The sequence below is a fragment of the Oncorhynchus mykiss genome, chromosome 29 (genome assembly GCF_057628025.1).
Source record: "Oncorhynchus mykiss isolate SJ-2025 chromosome 29, ASM5762802v1, whole genome shotgun sequence".
Lineage (NCBI taxonomy): Eukaryota > Metazoa > Chordata > Actinopteri > Salmoniformes > Salmonidae > Oncorhynchus > Oncorhynchus mykiss.
The window spans coordinates 42,600,885-42,615,590 of record NC_143050.1 but is presented as its reverse complement, the minus strand read 5'-3'; positions in this window follow the sequence as shown (position 1 = coordinate 42,615,590).

The window sequence follows — 14,706 nt, the reverse complement described above, 5'->3', positions numbered from 1 at the left end:
AGTTTAGCTTCCGTCCCTCTCCTTGCCCCTACCTGGGCTCAAATTAGGGACCCTCTGCACACAGACAACAGCCACCCTCGAAGCATCGTTACCCATTGCTCCACAAAAGCCTTGCAGAGCAAGGGGAAGAACTACTTCAAGGTCTCAGAGCGAGTGACGTTACCGATTGAAATGCTATTAGCGTGCACCCCGCTAACTAGCTAGCCATTTCACACCGGTTGCACCAAACTTGAAAAAATTGAAATATACACATTGTGAGATATTTGCCAAAATAGACAGACATGCCTATATATTTCCCCCATAGGAAACAATAGTTCCAATATTATTTTTGTTGTTTACATTTTGTTGTTTACATTTCAACTATAAAACAACATGAGCAGGTCTCATTGCCAACAATAGCGAGGCAGGCATTGTGACATTGAACAATAAGCTGGGAATAGAACGTTCAGAAGGCGAGTTGGTGCCATTGTGCTCAAAAGAACTAGAAGAAGCTGGCAGGGTGAAAATGCACTAAAATAAGGCCTGTTTTTTCACGATTACTTCAAAACGACAGCAAGCAGCTGGGAAATATGGTTATACGTATTATGAAACTGGGCTCTATGGCGGATGCAATGAATTAGCTTTTTATCAGAAAATAACATTGTTAAAAATGTCATGTGTCCAGCCTACTATCTACATGGATTTCAGAGAACTCTCATCTGAGTGTACCAGAGCAGCAGAATAATTACTTTACGACCGCTCAACACCTGTTGAATTTGGCCTGTGTCAGTAAACGTTGGAAATTAAGCGTCATTAAATTGTTTCCAGCAGAACATTTACAGTCACCAACGCTCTGGTTAACACAAAAACTGCCTTACCAGATCTGTTAGGGTGAGTAAAATGGTCAGAGTGGTCTCATTAGTGTCTGGAAGTAGCTAGCCAACATTAGCCTGGGTGTTTGACTGCCGTTGTAAGGCCATCAAATCAACCCTACTCCTCGGCCCGAACGTCCAGTGTGCGCTCCGAGAGTGAAACGGTCTGAATTTACAAACTGACAATTTTTCTCTGAATGGAAACACCATAATATTAATCAAATTAATTAAGCCACATTTCTTCAAATCAATCCCATATACTATGTTATTACAAAAAAGGTTTTAAATTCTGTCAAATGCTTCTCAAAGATGCCCTCTGGTGGTCAAACTAGCAATAACTTGAGGTAACAGAAGAAATGGCTGAGAATTAAATGACGTGCCACAGAATGATGCAGCAGCATGCAGGGTGTGCCGCAGTATGACGCAACTTTTAAAGGAAGAACCACTGTACGTGTATTCACATAGCCCACCTTTCCAACTCATTAGCTCCCAAACGAATAACTGCTTTTCAATTACAAAACACAGAGCAGCATTTCATATGTCTATCACTGTCTATTAAAAACCAATCAGAGTGATGTGTGAGTCATCATCGGGTAGAGAAATTATTATGATACACAAGACATGAATAACTTCAGACTGAGTAACGTATCTGATGCTCATTGCAGTTCAAGTTGAGGAAGTAACTTTCTCTCTCCCTCTCACTGGTTGAACTTAGTGTGAGAATTTAGTTTTCTCATGAGAACTTGACAGCATCGGGCGTGGTTCACACTCACGTAGAGAGTGAGACATAGGAGAAAGAGATGGGAGAGAAATAGCAAAAGACAGAGAGAAAGCAAAAGACTGTGAGAGAGAATGCGAAAGATAGAGAAAGACCGACAGAGAGTTAATTGATATCAACTCTCGTATCTGATGGGCCATGACCTGGAGCCCCCCTGCCCACACACAGACAAACACACTAAAATCACCTTGAGAGTTTCTTATTGTATTCTAAAGTGCACCACACATAAAATGAAAATGTTTATCAATTGTAATCACAACAACGTGCAAGATAATTGGTAATTACCACATTGTGAATAAGTTGACCGTGTGGAGAACATTTTTGCATTCTCATGAATGCTACTTGATGGTAACGAGGCCGGTAGTCATTGATTCATCTGGAGCTTTGATCAATGTCTGTCTAGAACAGTCAGGAATGATAGGACGAGTTTCGCTGTTCATACAGTATGTCACCAGTAAAGGGCTGGATCAGTTTGTTGGTGTTTATAATTTATAATAGCTGCCAAAGGTGCTTCCACCATGTATTAACTTCACGGCAGAAGCAATAGTCATTTTTATTTCAAAAAAACACAATTGAATTCATTTCATGGAACATTTTCTCACATTTTTCTTTCACTTTGAAAATGTGGTAGGTTGTGAACATTGGTAGAAAGTACTTAACTTTAAAGGGTTCTCATTACGCTGTAATTATGTAATTACACTGTAAGAAGTATTGAAATTAATTGTAATAATTCATAGCTACACACACAATTACAGAGGTGTAACAACAAATGCTACCATGTTTGTTAAAAATGCATTTTTTTCTTTCTTGTTGGTACCAGAAAGAGAGATACGCCGCTCAGGCGTAGAAGCTTACCTTTTGTTTCTTTTCGCTTGTTAATGAGTAGGTAAGTGTATGGTAATTGCTAATAGGTAACTATTTATGTAGATAAAGTAATTTGTACAGTACCAATCAATTGTAGAATGATAGTGAAGATATCAAAACTATGAAATACACATAAGGGATCATGTAGTAACCAAAAAAGTGTTAAACAAATCAAAATATATTCTATAGTTGAGATTCTTCAAAGTAACCACCCTTTGCCTTGATGACAATTTTGCACACAATAAATGTGACTTGTTTCAGGAAACTAGGCATATGTCGCACGTCACTACTTCACAGGAGAGGCATTTGAACGTAAACATAATTTTGGGGGGCAGAAATGCCTTCTGGAACATGTGAACTTCCATGTGCCTTTATAACAAACTTTTATTCCATCCGTAAATACAAATACAATTGTTAAATTACGAGCTGCTAATTGTTTTAGCCAAGGAAAAAGCCAGGAACCTTCCCAACATCCATGATTGGCTGAGATAATGGATGGGCTGGACAAGCCGGGAGAAGAGTTTGGATTGGTCTGCCATGTGGCTTGTTAGTGTTTATACCGTGAGCTGCTCACTATGTGTTGATAGTCCTTTCCGCCATGTCGTTTTTTAACATATAGCATTAGCCATCGAGAACTACAAACGTCTTGCTACTTTTCTCAACAACATTGATGCCCTGAATTTAGCAGGTGCTATCCACAGATCAGTTGGAAAAAGTGATTTGCTACTTATTGCACATGCCACGGTCAGTGTGAACCAGAGTGACTTGACATAATGCTGGCCAAACAAGATGTAGCTACAAACTAAATTTATTTAAATGGTTCCTGTCTGCTGTGAAGTGTTCATCCATGTATAAAGGGTAAGTCTAGCTACATTTTTAGATATTATACGTTTCTTGTTGTAACGGTTTTCTGTATGAGAAGGAGAGTCGGACCAAAATGCAGCATGTAGATTTCGATCCATGTTTTAATAAACAAACGTAAAACACGAATCAATACAAACACTACAAAATAAAGGACGTAATGAACGTAACGAAAACCTAAACCTATCTGGTGAAAACACATAGACAGGAACAATCACCCACAAACACACAGTGAAACCCAGGCTACCTAAATATGGTTCCCAATCAGAGACAATGACAAACACCTGCCTCTGATTGAGAACCATATCAGGCCGAACATAGAACTGGACAAACTAGACATGTAACATAGAATGCCCACTCAGATCACACCCTGACCAACCAAAACATAGAAACATACAAAGTAAACTATGGTCAGGGTGTGACAGTACCCCCCCCCCCCCCCCCCCCGCCAAGGTGCGGACTCCGGCCGCAAAACCTGAACCTATAGGGGAGGGTCTGGGTGGGCATCTGTCCGCGGTGGCGGCTCTGGCGCTGGACGTGGACCCCACTCCATAATAGTTTTAGTCCACCTCCTTAGCGTCCCTAGATAGGATACCCTCCTTAATGACCGCTCGGGACAGAGGGGCAGCTCGGGACAGAGGTAGCTCGGGACTGATGGGTAGCTCAGCACTGAGAGGAAGCTCAGCACTGAGAGGAAGCTCAGCACTGAGAGGAAGCCCAGGCAGGTAGTTGGATCTAGCAGATCCTGGCTGACTGGAGAATCTGGAAGAGTCTGGTCGACTGGCAGATCTGGAAGAGTCTGGTCGACTGGCAGATCTGGAAGAGTCTGGTCGACTGGCAGATCTGGAAGAGTCTGGTCGACTGGCAGATCTGGAAGAGTCTGGTCGACTGGCAGATCTGGAAGAGTCTGGTCGACTGGCAGATCTGGAAGAGTCTGGTCGACTGGCAGATCTGGAAGAGTCTGGTCGACTGGCAGATCTGGAAGAGTCTGGTTGACTGGCATCTCTGGCTGCTCCATGCTGACTGGCTGCCCCATGCTGACTGGCAGCTCTGGCTGCTCCATGCTGACTGGCTGCCCCATGCTGACTGGCAGCTCTGGCTGCTCCATGCTGACTGGCTGCGCCATGCTGACTGACAGCTCTGGCTGCTCCATGCTGACTGGCAGCTCTGGCTGCTCCATGCTGACTGGCAGCTCTGGCTGCTCCATGCTGACTGGCTGCTCCATGCTGACTGGCTGCTCTGGCTGCTCCATGCTGACTGGCGGCCCTGGCTGCTCCATGCTGACTGGCGGCCCTGGCTGCTCCATGCTGACTGGCGGCCCTGGCTGCTCCATGCTGACTGGCGGCTCTGGCTGCTCCATGCTGACTGGCAGCTCTGGCGGCTCCTTGCAGACTGGCAGCTCTGGCGGCTCCTTGCAAACTGGCAGCTTTGGCGGCATCCTGCAGACTGGCAGCTCTGGCGGCTCCTTGCAGACTGGCAGCTCCTTGCAGACTGGCAGCTCCTTGCAGACTGGCAGCTCCTTGCAGACTGGCAGCTCTATGCAGACTGGCAGCTCAATGCAGACTGGCAGCTCCTTGCAGACTGGCAGCTCCTTGCAGACTGGCAGTTCCGAACAGGCGGGAGACTCCGGCAGCGCTGTAGAGGCGGAAAGCTCTGACAGCGCTAAACAGGCGGGAGACTCCGACAGCGCTGAAGAGGAGGAAGGCTCTGGCAGCGCTGGACAGGCGAGGCGCACTGTAGGCCTGATGCGTGGTGCTGGCACTAGTGGTACTGGGCCGAGGACACGCACAGGAAGCCTGGTGCGGGGAGCTGCTACCGGAGGGCTGGGGTGTGGAGGTGGTACTGGAAAAACCGGACCGTGCATGCGCACTGGAGCTCTTGAGCACCGAGCCTGCCCAACCTTACCTGGTTGAATGCTCACGGTCGCCCTGCCAGTGCGGCGAGGTGGAATAGCCCGCACTGGGCTATGCAGGCGAACCGGAGACACCGAGCGCAAGGCTGGTGCCATGTAAGCCGGCCCAAGGAGACGCACTGGGGACCAGCTGCGTAGACGCACTGGGGACCAGCTGCCGGCTTCATGGCTATGCACCCGCACTGGAGACACCGTGCGCACCACTGCATAACACGGTGCCTGTCCGGTCTCTCTAGCCCCCCGGTAAGCACAGGGAGTCTGCCCAGGTCTCCTACCTGGCGTAGCCATACTCCCTGTTAGCCCCCCCCCAAGAAATTTTTGGGGCTGCCTCTCAGGCTTCCATCCGCGTCGCCCTGCTGCCTTCTCATACCAGCGCCTCTCTGCTTTCACTGCCTCCATTCTACGATAACCTTCCTCGCACTGCTCCAGCGAATCCCAGGCGGGCTCCGGCACTCTCCCTGGGTCGGCCGCCCACCTGTCGATCTCCTCCCAAGTAGTATAGTCCATACTCCTGCTGTCCATAACGTCCTCCCATGTCCATTCCTCTTTACGCTGCTGTTGCTGCCTGTTGACACGCTGCTTGGTCCGTTGGTGGTGGGTGATTCTGTAACGGTTTTCTGTATGAGAAGGAGAGTCAGACCAAAATGCAGCATGTAGATTTCGATCCATGTTTTAATAAACAAACGTAAAACACGAATCAATACAAACACTACAAAATAAAGGACGTAATGAACGTAACGAAAACCTAAACAGCCTATCTGGTGAAAACACATAGACAGGAACAATCACCCACAAACACACAGTGAAACTCAGGCTACCTAAATATGGTTCCCAATCAGAGACAATGACGAACACCTGCCTCTGATTGAGAACCATATCAGGCCGAACATAGAACTGGACAAACTAGACATGTAACATAGAATGCCCACTCAGATCACACCCTGACCAACCAAAACATAGAAACATACAAAGTAAACTATGGTCAGGGTGTGACACTTGTTTTGTCAGAAAGTCATTTTCATAGCAAGTTAAAGTGTACTGTTCGCTAGCTACGTGTATGATCTGTGTAGTAATATTATTCTTATCAGAAATCCATTTGCATTTTTAGTTATAGCCTAATGTTATCTAGCTAACATTGGTTAACTTTAGCTACCTGGAGGTTCATACTAAAGCTATGACAATGTATGTATTAGTTGGTAGTAGTATGATTAGGATTATGCCTGTTTCACTGTTCCGCTAGCTAGCTACATGTCTAAACAAAAGACTACATGTCTAAACAAAACACTTTGTCAGATGATTCATCCATCAAGTTAGTCGGGTGTGTCTGGGGGTGACTACGGCCATCTATTGCATTTCATGGACATGTGTACATATCTAGACAATAGTGAACCATCCACTTAGATAAATATGGCTGGAGGTTAGTTGTAGTATTTCCTTCACATTACCCCTCAATTTAGTCAGGTGTGTCAGGTGAGCACCATCTAATAATTATAAAATATTTATAAAATATTAATATCTGGACACTTTCTGTTTTTGATATTGCTACTATGAAAGTAACCATTTCACTGTACTGTTTACACATTCTGCCTGACAAATCAACTTTTTATTTTATTTGATACATTGTTGTCACGAATATTACCGAAGGTGGCTCCCCTTCTTGTTCGGGTGGCGCTCGGCGGTCGTCGTCGCCGGTCTACTAGCTGCCACCGATCCTTTGTTCTGTGTTCGTTTGGTTTTGTCTAATTGGTTTCACCTGTTCCTTGTTTGGTTGTTAGGGTGGGGTCATTTAAGTTTGTTTAGCCTGCTTCTGTTTGTGCTTGTTCATCTGTATGTGTTAGAGTGGTTAGTGTTTTGTTGGGTTTCTCGCTGTCCTAGTATTTCACGATAGGGTACAATTTTGTTTTGTAGTTATACCTGTGTTGGGTATACTATTTTGTTCCTGTGATTTTTTTTGGGACATTAAAGCGTGTTTTTTCCCGCATCCTTTGCTCTCTGCGCATCGCGCCGACAGAAACAAACATCTTTCTGGTAAGAAGAGGGGCGGGGACGTATGCTTCATGGTTAACGAGACGTGGTGTGGCCACAACAACATACAGGCACTCAAGTCCTTCTGTTCACCTTTTTTAGAATTCCTCACAATCAAATGTTGACTTCATTATCTACCAAGGGAATTCTCGTCGATTATAATCACAGCCGTATACAGTGCCTTGCGAAAGTATTCGGCCCCCTTGAACTTTGCGACCTTTTGCCACATTTCAGGCTTCAAACATAAAGATATAAAACTGTATTTTTTTGTGAAGAATCAACAACAAGTGTGACACAATCATGAAGTGGAACGACATTTTATTGGATATTTCAAACTTTTTTAACAAATCAAAAACTGAAAAATTGGGCGTGCAAAATTATTCAGCCCCTTTACTTTCAGTGCAGCAAACTCTCTCCAGAAGTTCAGTGAGGATCTCTGAATGATCCAATGTTGACCTAAATGACTAATGATGATAAATACAATCCACCTGTGTGTAATCAAGTCTCCGTATAAATGCACCTGCACTGTGATAGTCTCAGAGGTCCGTTAAAAGCGCAGAGAGCATCATGAAGAACAAGGAACACACCAGGCAGGTCCGAGATACTGTTGTGAAGAAGTTTAAAGCCGGATTTGGATACAAAAAGATTTCCCAAGCTTTAAACATCCCAAGGAGCACTGTGCAAGCGATAATATTGAAATGGAAGGAGTATCAGACCACTGCAAATCTACCAAGACCTGGCCGTCCCTCAACTTTCAGCTCATACAAGGAGAAGACTGATCAGAGATGCAGCCAAGAGGCCCACTCTGGATGAACTGCAGAGATCTACAGCTGAGGTGGGAGACTCTGTCCATAGGACAACAATCAGTCGTATATTGCACAAATCTGGCCTTTATGGAAGAGTGGCAAGAAGAAAGCCATTTCTTAAAGATATCCATAAAAAGTGTTGTTTAAAGTTTGCCACAAGCCACCTGGGAGACACACCAAACATGTGGAAGAAGGTGCTCTGGTCAGATGAAACCAAAATTGAACTTTTTGGCAACAATGCAAAACGTTATGTTTGGCGTAAAAGCATGGAGTCTGCAAAAGACCTGAGACTGGGACGGAGATTTTTCTTCCAACAAGACAATGATCCAAAACATAAAGCAAAATCTACAATGGAATGGTTCAAAAATAAACATATCCAGGTGTTAGAATGGCCAAGTCAAAGTCCAGACCTGAATCCAATCGACAATCTGTGGAAAGAACTGAAAACTGCTGTTCACAAATGCTCTCCATCCAACCTCACTGAGCTCGAGCTGTTTTGCAAGGAGGAATGGGAAAAAATGTCAGTCTCTCGATGTGCAAAACTGATAGAGACATACCCCAAGCGACTTACAGCTGGAATCGCAGCAAAAGGTGGCGCTACAAAGTATTAACTTAAGGGGGCTGAATAATTTTGCACGCCCAATTTTTCAGTTTTTGAAATGTTAAAAAGTTTGAAATATCCAATAAATGTCGTTCCACTTCATGATTGTGTCCCACTTGTTGTTGATTCTTCACAAAAAAATACAGTTTTATATCTTTATGTTTGAAGCCTGAAATGTAGCAAAAGGTCGCAAAGTTCAAGGGGGCCGAATACTTTCGCAAGGCACTGTATATCCTGGTGCATGAAGGCTACACCTACAGATGGGAACATGAAATGAGTCCTTCTGGAAGTTCACCGAATATTATGTTTTCGAATATCGAGGTCTCATAACCCTCCCTCACTGATGCGGTTATCTCCAAGTTATCTGGAGAACACAACCACATCCTGGTCAATGCTCAGATTCGGATCCGAAAGGGGATGAAGGAGAGAAGCCTAGAGACCCAGGAAGAAACCGACCAAGTTGTGTACAAATTTACACATGGCTTGCCTGCGTCTATTTGGTTAGAAAATACATGATTTAAATAATATAGGCTGTTTTTATCCTTCAGACTTTATATAACCATATGAACAAATACAATAATCAGCTCATATGAACAAATGTATATAGGCTATAATATTCTGCCCATATTAACGAATGTATTTACAATATTTACATCCATACTGATTTAATAAAAAGCAGTAAACATACATTGTTTCATATTGTTTAATAACAGACTCATGGACACAATCACGCAATAGTAAACATAAATAACATTGTTTCACATTATTTAATAATATCAGACGAATAAACACAATCATGCTTTCTTCACAGCTTTCCTCGCGCTTCACAGCTTCCCCGGGAAACTCGACGTATTGTAGCCTCAGGCGGACAAAATAGTACTGGAGGAAGAAGTTCGCTTCTGCTGCAGTGTTCGTGATCAAATATAACGCGTTGCGGCGGTGCTTCGTAATATAGGACTGCTCAGGTACTTCGTTCAACCGTCAAGGGAGTGGTGTAGAATCAACAGCCAGTGTATAGCGCTCTAGTGACAGACGGGGGACTCGACTTCAAACTGTTACTGTTTTCCCGGGACTCGAATCTATTCAGGGTTACCAATTGAGTAACGGTAACTCGCTCTTGAACCGAGAGACCAACGGTATCTAATTTATATCTTATGGAGTTCAGGCGAGGAGCAACCCACTAACCATGCTGCACTCATAAGCTTTTGGTGCCGTCTTTGTTTGCAGAGGAAAGTCTGCCGCTCACTTTCCTTTTTCCAGCGGAGGCGAGATTCGTATTTTATTTATTTTTTTGGCAGCCTTTCTTCTGCCTCTCTCTTTCCTTTCCCCCGACCGGCTCGCTCCCGTCGCCAACCAACTGACTGGAAGAAATAAGCATCTTTGTTTTTACGGAGTATATACTTGCCTGCTCGATCAGCACCATGAATTCGGATATAAATGTGTACCTCGGCCGGGATAAAACGGGCATCATGCGGAAGAGAGCCCTGCTTCTCCGGAAAGGGTGTAGTTTTGAGATTAGTTCGAGGTAGGTGATGCATGGGGTAATGGGGCTCCCTTTTGGGTATACACTCGCCACCAACCGCAATCTGAAACAGGGATTTATTCGCCCTCCTGTAACATTTGAAACAGCACATGGTAGGTTTATGTTGTCATACACAAGCACGGGTAACGTGTCACTTGATATCTACCGAACCTATCTCTCCGTGGACTGCAGTTGTTGTGTTAATTGGCAGCTGACCCGGTCACCAGTGAACATATTTGCTCCCCTAAAACTCGAGGGATTAACTATGATATCAACACAGTATATTAGGCCACAGTCAATTCAGTGTTTCATGGTGCTTCAGTAAACTGCAGACCATAGGCCTATGTGTGCGCTTTTTTGGGAATTATGTGTGGCATCACGGATGTTCCTTGTGTTTAGCGGGGCATGCCGTGTTATACCCGGTCATTGAGAGGAACACATTGATTTTGTGTTATTATTTTCAATCGACTTATTGAAATTTTGTCTCCACAACCGTGCGTCCACGTTCAGACCATTAAGCATGTGTGCCTGTCGATTCTGATGGACAAAATCACTCAATACCTGGTGCATGTTTATCAATATTGCAGCAAATTAGGTTTAAAATATTACATATTAGCCTACAGCCGTGTGACTCTCTACTTGGGAGTCCACTGTTTTTCCGCTCATCAAACGTAAAGAGAATGTTCTCTTTGCTGCCAGTTTGTACCAGACTGATGGCTACATAATGTTACCGACAGTATGCCGTGCTCAGTAGTCCTATGGTGCATTGTGCCTATATTGGGCATAAATGAACACAGTTGGTATTCACCCCAAGTTATGGAGAGGATTTCTGGTCATATTTATAGCCAACACTCATAAACGCTCACTTCCTGATGTCGTCGCTAGATGGCACCCATAACTCCCTCACTCACTGTCAGCCATGGCATTGATTATAAATCTGTCATGTACATTTGATACTTTGATACACATGATACATGGCCATTTTATCCGTCCCCCACACAGTAGACTACCACAGTAGACTACCACAGCAGACTACTACCTAGCCTAAGATAATCAAGTTTTGGAGGTGTTCTGTATATTACTCATACGCGATTAGCTGACAGACTTGATATGGTATTTTGCAGTGGCGATTGTAGCATGTCAATCTTGGTGGGGCAAACTCCCCCAAAATTTTTAGATGCATGCCAGCAATGCCACTACACAACACAACACTAAACAATACATTAATTGGACTACATTAATTTGACATTAATTGGTGACAAACAGTGCCCACAACAGCAGTACCTTACCTTACCCACAATACCAACACCTTACCACTGTTACAGGCTATCAGCGGAGCCTGGTCTGGCTATCAGCGGAGCCTGGTCTGGCAGCGAAACAGTTAATTCAGTCTCATTTACTGCCTTTTGAAAAAACATACCTGAAATGGCTGACTTGCTTAATCAAATGTGGTTTCCACTGACAATTGAGATGTACAACTATGGCATAAGGGGACGACGAGCGGATAAGAGGCAATCCGTAATTTTGATTAAAACATTAGTGAGCGAGCTAGGACAGACGTAGTCAATATAACTATTTCAGTCAGAACCGTAGGATAAATAAAGGTGCCATATAAGCAGACAATGAAAGCTCTTACAATATTCAATGATTACATTTCTCTAAAACAGGCTATAGGCTACATGTGCACCACCAAGTCAGAACAGTATGCTAAGTTATGAGGGGAAAGGGACTAAATTATTAGGGCGAGGCACATGGGCTACTAACAGTTTACTACACATCATACAGTGGGGCAAAAAAGTATTTAGTCAGCCACCAATTGTGCAAGTTCTCCCACTTCAAAAGATGAGAGGCCTGTAATTTTCATCATAGGTACACTTCAACTATGACAGACAAAATGAGAAAAAAAATCCAGAAAATCACATTGTAGGATTTTAAATTAATTTATTTGCTAATTATGGTGGAAAATAAGTATTTGGTCACCTACAAACAAGCAAGATTTCTGGCTCTCACAGACCTGTAACTTCTTCTTTAAGAGGCTCCTCTGTCCTCCACTCGTTACCTGTATTAATGGCACCTGTTTGAACTTGTTATCAGTATAAAAGACACCTGTCCACGACCTCAAACAGTTACACTCCAAACTCCACTATGGCCAAGACCAGAGCTGTCAAAGGACACCAGAAACAAAATTGTAGACCTGCACCAGGCTGGGAAGACTGAATCTGCAATAGGTAAGCAGCTTGGTTTGAAGAAATCAACTGTGGGAGCAATTATTAGGAAATGGAAGACACTGATAATCTCCCTCGATCTCGCCTTCCACGCAAGATCTCACCCCATGGGGTCAAAATGATCACAAGAACGGTGAGCAAAAATCCCAGAACCACACGGGGGGACCTAGTGAATGACCTGCAGAGAGCTGGGACCAAAGTAACAAAGCCTGCCATCAGTAACACACTGCGCCGACAGGGACTCAAATCCTGCAGTGCCAGATGTGTCCCCATGCTTAAGCCAGTACATGTCCAGGCCTGTCTGAAGTTTGCTAGAGAGCATTTGGATGATCCAGAAGAAGATTGGGAGAATGTCATATGGTCAGATCACACCAAAATATAACTTTTTGGTAAAAAGTCAACTCGTCATGTTTGGAGGACAAAGATTGCTGAGTTGCATCCAAAGAACACCATACCTACTGTGAAGCATGGGGGTGGAAACATCATGCTTTGGGACTGTTTTTCTGCAAAGGGACCAGGACGACTGATCCGTGTAAAGGAAAGAATGAATGCGGCCATGTATCGTGAGATTTTGAGTGAAAACCTCCTTCCACCAGCAAGGGCATTGAAGATGAAACGTGGCTGGGTCTTTCAGCATGACAATGATCCCAAACACACCGCCCGGGCAACAAAGGAGTGGCTTCGTAAGAAGCATTTCAAGGTCCTGGAGTGGCCTAGCCAGTCTCCAGATCTCAACCCCATAGAAAATCTTTGGAGGGAGTTGAAAGTCCGTGTTGCCCAGCAACAGCCCCAAAACATCACTGCTCTAGAGGAGATCTGCATGGAGGAATGGGCCAAAATACCAGCAACAGTGTGTGAAAACCTTGTGAAGACTTACAGAAACGTTTGACCTCTGTCATTGCCAACAAAGGGAATATAACAAAGTATTGAGATAAACTTTTGTTATTGAAATACTTATTTTCCACCATAATTTGCAAATAAATTCATAAAAAATCCTACAATGTGATTTTCTGGAATTTTTTTTCTCATTTTGTCTGTCATAGTTGAAGTGTACCTATGATGAACATAGGCCTCTTTTTAAGTGGGAGAACTTGCACTATTGGTGGCTGACTAAATACTTTTTTGCCCCACTGTACACTTGGTATTACTTTCTTAGCTACAGTATACATATCTCCCTGGCCTATTATATAATTTATGCAGCAGCATACAATACCTTTTTTGACTCACCTTGTTGTGCTGTGTTTACTTGAACAGGAAGGTGGCGTGGCGGTTCTTCTTTTGGTCAAATTTTGTCATAAGACTTTGTCATTAAGTCTGTCATTCTCTGGATTTATGGCGCTTTCAAGACAACTGGGAACTCGGAAAAAACAGGATCGGAGGTCTAGAAAGAGGCCAGAGTACCCAACTTGGAATTTTGAGATGGATGACCGTCCAAAATGTATTTTCTGGGTCGGAGCTAATTTTTTGCAGTTCCTTAGTTGTCTTGAACTCACGGAAGTCTGAGATTTCCCAGTTCAGAGTTCCCAGTCTTTTGAAAGCGGCAGAAGGATTCATACTGGATTGACAGCATGCCCAATGTTAAATGTTTATTCTTTTAAGCTTGAAAGGAGACCCATAATAAACTCAGTCTTGGACCACACATCCACTCCACTGAATAGCAGGCTAGTGATTTATTTGCAATGCTTGCCACTGCATTCCTTCCAAACTACTCATTGTTGAATTTGCAATTTCCAACTTGTAATGTTTTTGTCCAATGGCCGATAAGCACCGATAAGTTTCATCTATAATTTATCTTAATAACTTCTCTTTATATGACAAGGTTTGAAAAGGATTTGCCAGTAGATTGTCGACTTGATTCATGATGATGACTGCTAGCTTGCTAAAAATCAGTCCAATCAAAGCTACTGTAGATATAATGTGATTTGACACCATTTTATCTGTGGCCAATGACCTTGAGCCTTCTTGGATGGGCACTTCTAATGTAACTCTATGGCAGCACCCAAGGGGCCAGAATTCTTTAGCTCTCCCCTTAGATTTTGTGGTGATGTGGTGTCCCCAATCACAGCACCACTAGAGAACATTACCAACCCCTATCCTCCGTACTTTCTGCTGGCTGCCCTACCTCCACAGAAAGCACTGAGCTAGGCTGAAACCTGCATTTTGGAGCTGCCTTACTCAAGAAAGCAAAAAAGAGACCACTTAAAGATGATTTTTTTTACATTGTTTGCAACCTGATATGTGACACGTATTAATACCAAAAT